Source organism: Cydia pomonella, chromosome 1 (assembly GCF_033807575.1).
Source record: "Cydia pomonella isolate Wapato2018A chromosome 1, ilCydPomo1, whole genome shotgun sequence".
Classification (NCBI taxonomy): Eukaryota; Metazoa; Arthropoda; class Insecta; order Lepidoptera; family Tortricidae; genus Cydia; species Cydia pomonella.
The window spans coordinates 36,039,583-36,052,027 of record NC_084703.1 but is presented as its reverse complement, the minus strand read 5'-3'; the positions used below and the strand labels follow the sequence as shown (position 1 = coordinate 36,052,027).

Here is a 12,445-nt window from a genome sequence, read left to right as displayed (position 1 = left end):
ACAATAACACAAAACATCAGACGACGTATGTACAACCTACATATAACGTACTCGTAACCATAAATAGAACTAAACGTTAACCAAACTATAAAAACCTACTTTTTAGGGTTCCGTAGTCAACTAGGAGCAGTAGGAACTCTTATAGTTTCGCCATATCCGTCTGTCTGTCCGAGGCTTTGCTCCATGGTCTTTAGTGCTAGAAAGATGAATGGCCATAGTCGGGTTTCCATAGAAAGTCGGGCCTAAAATCAATTTGACTATGGGTTTTTTTTGTGAGTCTCTTATGGTGAAGGATATTTATGCTAAGTATCAACATCCTACTAGTAGTATTTTTTTTTGTTTCAACCCTACAGTGTGGAGTATCGTTAAAAAGGTCTTTCAAAACGAATAGGGGTCTTTAACAAAAAAATTTTGATAAAGTGAATATATTGGGATATAATCGCTTCGAAAGAAAAAATGTGTCCCCCCCCTCTAACTTTTGAACCATAGGTCCAAAAGATATGAAACAAATCGTGGAAGTAGGGCTTAAGAGAGATATTAAATGAAAACTATAACGGGCATGATCAGTTTAGCAGTTTTTGAGTTAACGCAAAAAGTTTTCCCTTCATAGTAAAAAGACGTACATCCACAGTTAAACGTTATTACGACATTAAATGGGTTGTTAAAATTATGTGGCATTATTCATGTAGATAAGCTAAAATTTAAGATACAAAGTATGTCTAGGAATTATTGTTATACATTTTCATGCTTTAATTAACCAAATCATTTTTAAATTACTGCAGTTTACTAAAATATGTGTTTTATTAATCTATATAGCAATCTAAATGTTTTTTCGCTATGAGATATTTATCTTTAGACATGCAAAGTCTCCGATTGCAAGTAAATCTGTTACTTTAATTAGGTACTGATTATGCAAATTTGTTTGCCTATTTGTTTAACTCGGGTGAAAGGTATCGTTTCATCCCTTGGTTAACAATCTACTATACTTTAAGCTCCAGTTTAGTTTATTGTTGCGGAGGAGTAGGCAATTACGGAACCCTACACTGAGCATGGCCCGACATGCTCTTGGCCGGTTTTTTTTTATGATACAGGAGGCAGGAGGCAAACGAGCAGACGGATCACCTAATGTTAAGCGATCACCGCCGACCATGGCTGCACCAGCTGCAACACCAGAGGGTTACTTATGTAAAACTATTCAAATAACACCCCGCATCGCTTCCGACGCAAAGGTGCACATCATGCTTGCTGCGTTTCCGCATTGGATAACCTTTGCGCCAGGAACGACCCAGAGCGGGGATCGAAACCCCTCTCCTGCATGTGACGCCCCAGCTTCCTGAGAAATGTTTTCACCTCCGTGCACCAGCACCCAGACGTTCTACAGCAAGGGGAACGAACAAGTAGTTTGTTAGCCCCGAGTACTTGTCCCTCTTAAGGGACGCCGCCTGCTAAGCGGATGCTCACTGCCGGCCGCACTTTATGGCCTAGGTGCGTGGCGGCGAACGTATTGACGCAGGTGGCGTCTCACAAAAGGCACTTATGTACCTCTCTCCCACGGCACTAGAGTCAAAACGGCCATTTACCATCCGACCGACTAGTACGTGGCGGCTCCAGCACACACGGGATATTGGCTGATACTAGTGCCTTTCGAACGATGTTATCGAAGCGTGGTGTCATGGGAACCTCTCCGCGCAATGGTAACAGCTCAAAGCATGGTGCCCCAAAGATTCAAAGAGATATTCAGCACACTCTCAGCACATTTTTTCACCACGGCAGGTACTGTACGCAGAAAGTACGTCACCTTGGGAACGGCAAAGCAGGACCTCAACAAAGTAAGTGCCACATGAGCCGAGATCTTTTTCAATCTCTCACTAGTAGACTTAAGAAGCTGCTCTCTCACCTTGAAAGCTTTAGGTGTAGCTGCGGGAAAAATCGGAGAACCAAAAAGATGAAAATTTTGGGCAGAAAACTCCTTGAGAACAGGGAGTAAGGTGCAAAACGAAGAGAAGAAAGGTTAAGAGTTGGCGCTGCAAGGAAAAAACTCAAATTTACTGGAGTTAACTTTTCGAAAAAGTAGAAGGGGCGCAAGCAAGTCTTGTCCCACCTCCTTCTCGAGGTACCAGACGTTTAATGGGGATCGAGATCTAGATATGGCTTTTTAATGATTTAATGACTTGAATAGCCAGCATGAAGGTAAGGGGGGCTAGCGGGTTCCCCTGATGAGCACCGACCTGGGATGGAATAAGTGAAAGGTTAAAGAAGAGTTTGGAGGGAGAGGAGTAGGATTGGTAAAAGAGAGTGTCGCGTTCCAGGGAGTTAAAAGCATTCCTAATATCAAGCTTAATGATGCAATCCGACATATTATTTCGGTCGAGCCCGAAGGCGTTATATTCATAACGGTTCATTAGGTATTTAGATATATAGGTACAATGCTTGTTCTTTAAAAAAAATAACTGTTCCTGCCTTAGATCTCTAGAATATGCAAAATTAGTTTCTCGCTTTTAAAATTTAAGCTTATTGTTAGTTGCAAGTTTTATGTATACGTACGTAGGTACTATGCAGTTTGAGGATTTATACCATCCGGCATGCTTTGCATACGTCACAGGGTTCGTTATCTTGTGTCCTACGACGTTGCACCACGATAACGAATGAACGTTGTTTACCGGACCGGACCGGGGTCAACGTACCGGTTTGTTTTCAAGTTATAGTGCAAAACGAGACGAACTGCCATGCCTTTAATAGTGTAATTATGCTGATAACGTAATGTATATAAAATGATTCTTCATTTATAACACTTTTGTACTACTTTTGTACACTGATAGACCAAATCCATAACAATTTGCAAGCTGAATTAGACCCATTTTCCATTATTCGATTGAGCTGAAACTTCTCATTATGTAACAAGTTGGGTGACAATGCAATATACAGGAACTCTGTGATAATTTGATGAAATAACGCAACCTTATTGTGCTTGGGTTTGTTAGAATTGTCTCGGGGAGTATTAGTTGAATATTGAATGAAAAGTTTCGTCAGCGATCAAAGCTTGTACCTAATTTTTTTTGGAAAATACCTGGTTTCATAATAATAATCAAGTATTTCTAAACTATAGCTTATAATTCATAGCACTACTAAGTAAAAATTATCACCATTTGGTAGGAGAATGTCTCGTTTTTTTGACATAGAATTTTCTACGAGGTTTTGAGAATGTCTTTGTTTTTCGCTCAACGATCGGGTGTGGCACGGACACGTACGTCGCACAGGCAAATGTGTGGAGAGTTGGCAGCTAAGCGGCCTGTCGTGGTTGTGTCGGGAGTCGGGATGGTCACAGTCACAGGTCTAGAATGTACAAGTCTGTCAAAATTAAAAGTACGACACATAAACCTTGCTGTTTTTGTTAATAAAAATACATAATGAATATTGTAAGATAAAGACCCACTTCCCGGTTTCAGGAGGTAGCCATAGGGACTCTTTGATAAAACCACGTAAGCTAATTGTGTTTGGGGTTTTTAGAATTGTCTCGATGGGTATTAGTTGCCGGTGGAAAGAAAAGTACAGTCAGCGATAAAAGCTTGTACCAAAAATGAAATGTTTGCCAAAACTTATTACAGTAAACAGTATCTTAAGATATAACTACCAACCGTATCTCCTAAATGCAGATTTTCGTATTTTACAGTTCGCTTGCCTTACGCGTAGGCCCCCTCCAGCGGCCGCTATGGAGCTCATAGGTGGTTACGTTTTTTTCATGTATACTCTCTTTCGCACTTATGATAAAGTGTCATCCTCGATCTGTGGACACGGTACAGTGTAAGGTGACGTGAGACATCTTTTATAACTAGAGCGGCAGTATCAGACCGAGCACGAGCGCTCCCGACCTTTCCGATCGATATACGCAAAGTATATTCTGCAAAGAATTTAGCCGTTTCAGCGAATTTAAAATACTTTATTTGTGCAAGCTCGAAGATTTTGCTTCCATGCACCGTTCGAACCCGCAGCATAGACTATCTAGTATTGATTTATGACACGTTTGCATGAGAAGTGATTACATTTCCTAAAGTTACGTAAAAATGGAGTATTTTAGTAGTTTGATAGGTACATGCAAACACTCGACTTATCTATTTAATAAAACAGCAACGCAGCTTTATCGCGAGTTAACAACCGAAAAATTAATTACAGCCTTCACGGATCTATAACACGATAATTGCTTGTAAAAGTTTCATAATCAACGCGGATTAGCTAAGCGAATGTAGACCATGCATATAAATATATTGTGGATATTAAGTACCTACTCCTTTATTGGAAAAGGTAGGTGATAGGAGTAGCGTAAGATTAATTGATTATATATTTAAGATTAGTATCGTAATTCGTGGTGGAAGAGCGCTGGTGGCCTAGCGGTAAGAGCATGCGACTTGCAATCCAGAGGTCGCGGGTTCAAATCCGGCTCGTACCAATGAGTTTTTCGGAACTTACGTACGAAATATCATTTGATATTTACCAGTCGCTTTTCGGTGAAGGAAAACATCGTGAGGAAACTGGACTAATCCCAACCAGGCCTAGTTTGCCCTCTGGGTTGGAAGGTTAGATGGCAGTCGCTTTCGTAAAAACTAGTGCCTACGTCAAATCTTGGGATTAGTTGTCAAGCGGACCTCAGGCTCCCATGAGCCGTGGCAAATGCCGGGACAACGCGAGGAAGAAGAGTATCGTAATTCGTGCGTCGAACTTGTCAGCTAAACAGTACCCCTAGTGTACATTTATTCGATGGCGTAACGTGACATACGCGTTTGTGTTTAGTCTTATTTTGTATGCGGTTTTGAGTTTCCAAAACGTTCCACTTGGCGCGCTGTTTCTAAATCCCATACTAAATGAGACTTAACGCAAACGCGTACGGCACGTCACGAAATCTCTGATAGTACTGTACGGTTTTATAGATTATGCTGTGACTCTGATTGCCAAAGTTGGCGTTTAATAATTTAGCTACCACAAAAAATAGCACGGCTTACGGCCTCATTTACTATAGCTGGCAAACTGGAGAACGATTTTCCTTTAGACTTAATACTTAGTCTTGTACGGTCAAAATGCATCTTTGGTATCGCAGATTACCGCTGGTACGATTGAGAAGCTTTTTGATAAATGTTTACATATTTTTAACCTTACTACTTTATTGCTAAATATAACTATAACTTCCCTAATCATAATTTCCAGAAATGGATGTCCGCTTCACTACGTTTAATCCTAATTAAGGTGCAACTGAAGTTTTTCTGTGTTTTGTTTACTTCCGTAATTGTCATGACCTTGCAAAAATATTCTTACATAGATGGTTGGCCAAGTGCCTCGACGAAATAACGCATCGAGTTCAAATACATTATAAAATTCTTGAGGAGTAGTTGACGGACATGCAAAGGGCAGGAAGCCCAACCAGCAATAAAATATAGTATCTAAAAAAAATCTTTACTAATAATATTATTGGCCACGTTTGTACTTTATTTTCGGTAAAATAAAACTTTTGGCGAACGATACGTAACAATACGATAAAACTAATGAATCCCAAAACGTAGTAATGAAATGTACGGAACAAATATATGGAGCGCCGAAATGCGTGTCGAGTTTTGTACCTTTGGTGGTGGTTTGTTATATTTATTTTCGCGGTGGGGTGGTGGGAACCTTAATTGCATGCAATCAAAACTTTTTTTTCAACTGACCAATCACTTTTTTTAAATCGTTTTATAATATTATAAATTGTGTTTTAGGTAGTATTCAAAGCTGCGGGCGGCGTATTTTTATGGAAGAGAAATAACTGTTATTTAAGACAGTGTCGGTCATGGCAACCGTTTTTAAAGTGAAAAATATTGTAAGAGCTTTGTCTATACATATTCCGTTGCTGTACTAAACTTAGTTACATAGTGGGTCGAATGGTACTGGTAAAGTTTTTATTACCGAAGCTTTACTTTGTCAGAGTATGTATTAGAGCATAACGTTTCGGCATACGTACCAACTTATTCCTCTCTAAAAATGATAACCTAAAAATTTAAACCAGGTTCAATAAAACTTAATTTTGTCGACAATATGAGGACTAGTACAGATCTTACACATTTAGTATTGTAGTTAAATTGCTTTAAATTACGTAGTACCCTTCAAATATGTATAAAGCTACTTCAACTATTTTCTGTCTTCAGAAAAATAAATATACAGACAAGTAGCTTGAAATGAAAGACGCCCGAATGTGAGACGTGGCTAAGACATTTTCTAAATTTTCCATCAAACAAGTACGTCACTAACTCGGGGTTAGAATTATTTCCTGCTTTTGCACCAAAATAATTAGTTCCTACTATTGAGTAATGTTCTATTCAAACGCTGATAAAGTGTATTTGCAGCCATTCAATGAAAAAAGCTGCGAGTAGTACTTAGCTCTACACCAACTACAGTTTTTCTATAAACAGTTGGTAGGGGAGAACCGTTGCCAGAAAATGGAAAGACAGCGTAAAGTAAATAAATAGAATTAATTTCTACACTTTCATAGCACAATATATATATATATATTCTTCTGCCCGCAACTTCGTCTGCGTGGAATGAAAATGATGATTGTAAAAAACTATGCTATGTCCTTCCTCGGGCCTCAAACTATCTCCATTCTCCATACCCAATCGCGGTAACAGGCATGCAGACAGAGTGACAGGCAGAGTTACATTCGCATTTATAATATTAGTAGGGATAGGGTAGTAGCACCAAAAGAAGAAATCGTATATTATTTTGCGCACCTGCTGGTATTTTTTCCTAACGCGGCAATACTTTGCCGAGGCTAACATTTAAACTCCCAAACAATTGTGCTGTGCGTGTGGCTGAGAACGGTCGTCAAATGCGCGGTCCACACCAAATTCGCCATTTGTACGGAGATCTTAATAAGATTAGCGCTTCAAAGTATAAGCTTATAATTGCGTATAAAATTGAATTATGCATTTACTTAGGTACATGATTTTACACAGAAAAGATTCTAGACTAATTCCTCTAACGTTTTCGTTAAAAAAATCTAAAGTTGGGGTAGTCGCTTAACTGGTCATCTTTGGGTGATTTCACCCTATATATACTTAAATATATAGAAAGCACCCATGACTCAGGAACAAATATCCGTGCTCATCACACAAATAAACACCCTTACCGGGATTCGAACCCAGGACCACCGAGCCGACAAGTCGTCAATATAATTAACCTTTAATAGAAAAAAATTTGTCTAGAGCATGTTGGGCCGTGCTCAGTTTAGGGATCGGTAGTTACCAGCTTATCACTGTAATGTAGGCTTGTATGATTTTTAGGAGTTCAGGTGACAATGCAATATTATGCATCGAGCTGATCTGACGACGGTCACGATGGGATGGCCATAGGATCTCTGTCATAAACAACATAAATTTATTGTGTTTGTGTTTGTTAGAATTATTCCGATGAGTAATAGTTGCCTGTTGAAAGAAAAGTATCTTGTATCAAATATGAAAATCTTGACTTAAAAACTTGTTGTTATTAATTAAATATGTTTTTGGTTTGAATAAATATTATGGTTTCTAAATTATGAAGTATTGCGTATCTATCGGTTTGTATCATAAGAACTCTTAGTCGTCTTGACGAAGTTCGAAGTATCACGAGTATAAAAATGGAAGTGATCCGTATGTGTGGGCTCGTAAGTAGTGGTACCAATCCCAGGGGCACTGGGGGTCTTACGCGGCAGGGTGGGGGTGGGGGTCGGGGGTCGGCGAGTGCCGGACCCGCACCACCACTCGTGCATACCCGCGCACACACTCGCGACTTACGGACATGATTTATGTTCGAGTAGATTCCGATTGGAGTTTTGGATTTAACAAGGTTGGAATAATGTAAGAAACGGAAAAAATTGTTATAGCCAAACGACGCTTATTTTTTTACAATGGTTAAGTAAACATCCTAGGTACAAAAATGTTACTTGTAAGTGAAAATGAGATGAGAGTTAAGTTTTTAAATCTTAACTGTTAGTTTAGTGTTTACTCGTACAGAAATAGGCCGTGTTGCCTTACCCTGAGGTCAGCAATTGCTTCCTAGCTTCACTGCCACCACAGTTGTCCACCATATTGTATACTTAATGGTTCTGTTTTTGTTGTTATTAATATTTTGTTGAAATTAATAAGTATTTGTAGTTGTCCTATGAGTATATATCTGTCACAAATGTGACCGTGAGTGTCGCTCGGCCTCATAAGACATCTACGTAATTGTCGTACTTTTACGGACACTGTTTAAATCATCATTCTATTGTGATGATGATGATGACGATGTATCAGTTACATCAGTATGCAGCTGGTGGGGACGTGGTACGTATACTAACGTGTTACCTAGACATTGTAGCTCTTTTGAGAAGTGGTAGTTCATCGGCGACGAAAGTTCACCGGATGACCGTGCTGGCTAAAAATAGCTTTGTCCAATTACAGAGACTCGGGCTCTAATCTCTTCAGACATTCCCGAGCTCTCATTAAATATGTAATTGCGAGATAGGCGTTTGTTCCACACTGTGGCCATCACCATTCCAAAGTATTTATTCATTTAAATTAAGCATTAGCTAATCTGTCACTCTATGGAATCGTTGTTTATTAAAGTAAGGACGCTAAGCAGTAACTTACCACCAGAACTGGACCTAGACAAAAAAAATCTTAGAACCTTACTTGCTTAACAAATTTAATGAAAAAGACAAACTTGAAATATGCGTCTTTGGAGAGTTACGGTCTGGTAGTTGCACTTCACCAAATGGCACTTTTTAGGGTTCCGTACCTCAAAAGGAAAAAAACGAAACCCTTATAGGATCTCTCGTGCGTCTGTCTGTCCGTCCGTGTGTCCGTCTGTCACGGCTTATTTTGAATGCAAATGCTTGATTTGTTGATGAACATATTTACTATAAAGATTTGAAAAGGTTACTTAATTTCTTACGGATCCCATAATAAGAACTGGACCTCGACTAGACAAAAATGTTTCTTAGAACCGTAACAAAATTAACGAAAAAGTCAAATCGCCAAACATGAAATACCTGATTATCTTATACCTTTAAACGAGCAATTATATATTTCGAGGATCTCGGAAACGGTTCTAATGATTTCAATGAAATTTGCTGAATGGGAGTTTTCAGGGGCGAAAAATCGATATACCTAAGTCTTATCTTTGAAAAAACTCGCATTTTTGAGATTTTATATATTTTCCGAGCAAAGCTCGGTCTCCCAAGTTTAAAAAAAAAAACAAATCCTTTCGGAATGACAGACGCCTGAGGTCACAAACATACAAAAAAATATACTTGAATTGATTAACCACCTCCTTTTTTGAAGTCAGTTAAAAATTACAAACCAAGAAGATGATGAGAGACAAGAGGCTTCATCAAGATAACAAAATGTAGTCGTCTAGTGGCTACCTCAATGTTGTTTCAGCAGTAAAGGTAGTGATAATTACGGGTATAAAGTGAATGTTAGCTAATTCAGTAATACAGTGCCTATCTAAATTATATAGCTCCAATTTTCTTCATATTTAACCAGGCAATATTTTCATAAAATACAATCAACACCCCTGTTTATGTAATGTAGAGGTCAGTGGACACGCGTACGGGGAGAGTAGTTAGAGTTATGCCTTAGAGGGTGATTAGATACGACAAATGGGTTGCAAGAACTCGTCTCGGCGAGTACAAGCCCCGAATGGGGGTGAGTAGATACGGCACATACGCACTTTTGTATAAATTAACTGTTAAAAAAAAAAAATATATACACCGTGTCCAATATATTTGGATACAACTATGAAATATCATAAAAATAACTACACGATACCAAATGACATGAAAAGTATATTATATTAAAACGAAACAAATAACAAATTATTACAATAACTGTTTTGGAATTACTCCGCCTTTAAGTTTCCGAACCAGCCTTAAACGTTTCTCGAACCCGTCACATGCGGCACGCACTGCTTCCATAGGCATTTCATCCCAAATAAGCTCGATATATTTTTTTAATTGGCCCAAATTTGGTATTTTATAATTATTCAGTTTAGACAGCATATACGACCATACAAAAAAATCCAAACAATTGAGATCCGGAGAGCTGGGAGGCCATTCATTCTTGGGTAAGAAATCGGTTAAATTTGCCTTACACCAGGCTTGAACGCTGTTTGCGGTATGGGAAGGTGCTCCATCCTGTTGAAAAATATAATAATCATCTCCAAACATGCGTTGCAAATTAGGAGCAACAACTTTCTCCAGTACTTCGGTTTTGTAATATTCAGCGTTGATTTTAACACCTTTATCGATGAATATCAAAGGAAGTTTGCCCCGCTTACACACTGCTCCCCAAACCATTACTGAGGGGGCACCCTGAAATCTTGGAACGTATTTCTGATTCTCTGGAATATCTGCCATCTTGGCCGCCCACAACCGATCATTTTGAGCATTGTGGGATTGCTCTAAAACAAACAGTTTTTCATCTGAGAAAACGAACTCATCCCCAGCGTGCCACGAAAGTATCGTATTTGATCGCTCGGCCCTCTTCTGCTTAGAAGCCTGGGAAAGTCCATGAACTTTACGTTTCTTGTACGCATAACACCCGAGATCGTGTATCAAAATGTTATGGACAGATCCTCTTGAAATATTCAAGTCGGCTGCTAGTTTTCGAACGGAGCGATGGTTTTTACGTCTAATTCGCTCCCTCACAATTTTGACTACCCGATCTGTTCTCGCTGATCGCGGCCGACCCGATCTCCTACGATCGTCCGTTGAGGAGGTCTCTTTGAATCGTTTTAATGTTTTATAAACAAAATCACGTTTGATTCCAAGAGATTTCATCGCTTTGAAAATGTCACTAGGGCACTCGCCATTACAGTATTTGGTAACAATTATTTTACGAAATTGCTTCATCGTGTTTTAACCATGAATGAAATGTAATAGACATTTGACGTTACTGTATCTTGTCTCTGTAAATATATATTTCAATTTTATAAATAGAACTATTTATTTCGAGCTTCAGGTATTTTATACCAGTGCGAAACATATTGTATCCAAACTTATTGGACACGGTGTATATATATTTGTATATATATATATCTCTCAAATGTTAGATAAAAATTATGAAAACACCCCTTTCTCGTGTCTATTTATCCATCCCTTTGAAGATATGAAGAAAATAGGTAGTTTGATTAGAATTTCTCTGAATTAGGAGGGAAAAAGAGTGTTTTTTAACAAAACCAAACTATTGCTAAAAAGCGGCCAAGTGCGAGTCGGACTCGCCCATGAAGGGTTCCGTACCATTTATGACTTATTAAAAAAACTACTCACTACATCTCGTTCAAACTTATTTTGCGGTGAAAGTTTGCATGGTTATGTATATCATATATATTTTTTAGATTTTTCATTCTGTTATTTTAGAAGTTACAGGGGGGGGGGGGACACACATTTTTCCACTTTGGAAGTGTCTCTCGCGCAAACTATACAGTGTAGAAAAAAATGATATTAGAAACCTAAATATCATTTTTGAAGACCTATCCATAGATACCCCATACGTATGGGTTTGTTGAAAATATATTTTTTTTAAATTTTATGACGTATTAAAAATGAACTACTTACTAGATCTCGTTCAAACCAATTTTCGGTGGAAGTTTTCATGGTAATGTACATCATATATTTTTTTTAGGTTTATCCGTTCTCTTATTTTAGAAGTTACAGGGGGGGAGGGGGGGACACACATTTTACCACTTTGGAAGTGTCTCTTGCGCAAACTATTCAGTTTAGAAAAAAATGATATTAGAAACCTCAATATCATTTTTGAAGACCTATCCATTGATACTCCACACGTATAGGTTTGATGGAAAAAGCTTTTTTGAGTGTCAGTTCTAAGTATGGGGAGCCCCCAAATTTAATTGTTTTTTTTTTCTATTTTTGTGTAAAAATCTTAATGCGGTTCATAGAATACATCTACTTACCAAGTTTGAACAGTATAGCTCTTATAGTTTTGGAAAAAAGTGGCTGTGACATAATCGGACAGACAGACGGACATGACGAATCTATAAGGGTTCCGTTTTTTGCCATTTGGCTACGGAACCCTAAAAATCGCTCTAGAAAGTTAAGAATTGTGTCCACCTCGTTTTACGGTTAAATAACAACCTGCTTTTAGTCATGTTTCCCTTTGTTAAAACTAGTTTTCCGCATCGCCTCGGTAGGGATGCGTTTTCACTAGTTGAATCCAACATTTACATTTAAAAAGTATCATTTGATGAACACCAGAACGGAACACCTCAACGACACTCATTTCTCGTTTGGCGATACATCTTCTTTGACACATGTATTCGGCAAGTAAGATTTAAAGCAACAGTTTTGTCAAGGTCCAGTTCTGATTATGTATATCGAAGAGTAAAGTAAGAACCTATTGCAACCCTCAGTTTCATTGGTCGATAGGGCCCGTATGGGCGTGCGTGA

The 12,445-nt window shown here is 38.5% G+C and overlaps 2 protein-coding genes across 7 annotated transcripts in view; one reads left to right on the top strand and one right to left on the bottom strand.

Annotated features, from left to right (window-relative positions):
- The window catches only part of LOC133521470 (pseudouridine-5'-phosphate glycosidase), a 180,593-nt gene that overhangs the window by 77,846 nt on the left and 90,302 nt on the right, over positions 1 to 12,445 (bottom strand). The window lies entirely within an intron of this gene.
- Positions 1 to 12,445, top strand: part of LOC133521481 (CD82 antigen-like) — a 97,363-nt gene that overhangs the window by 44,098 nt on the left and 40,820 nt on the right. The gene's annotated exons all lie outside the window — the stretch shown is intronic.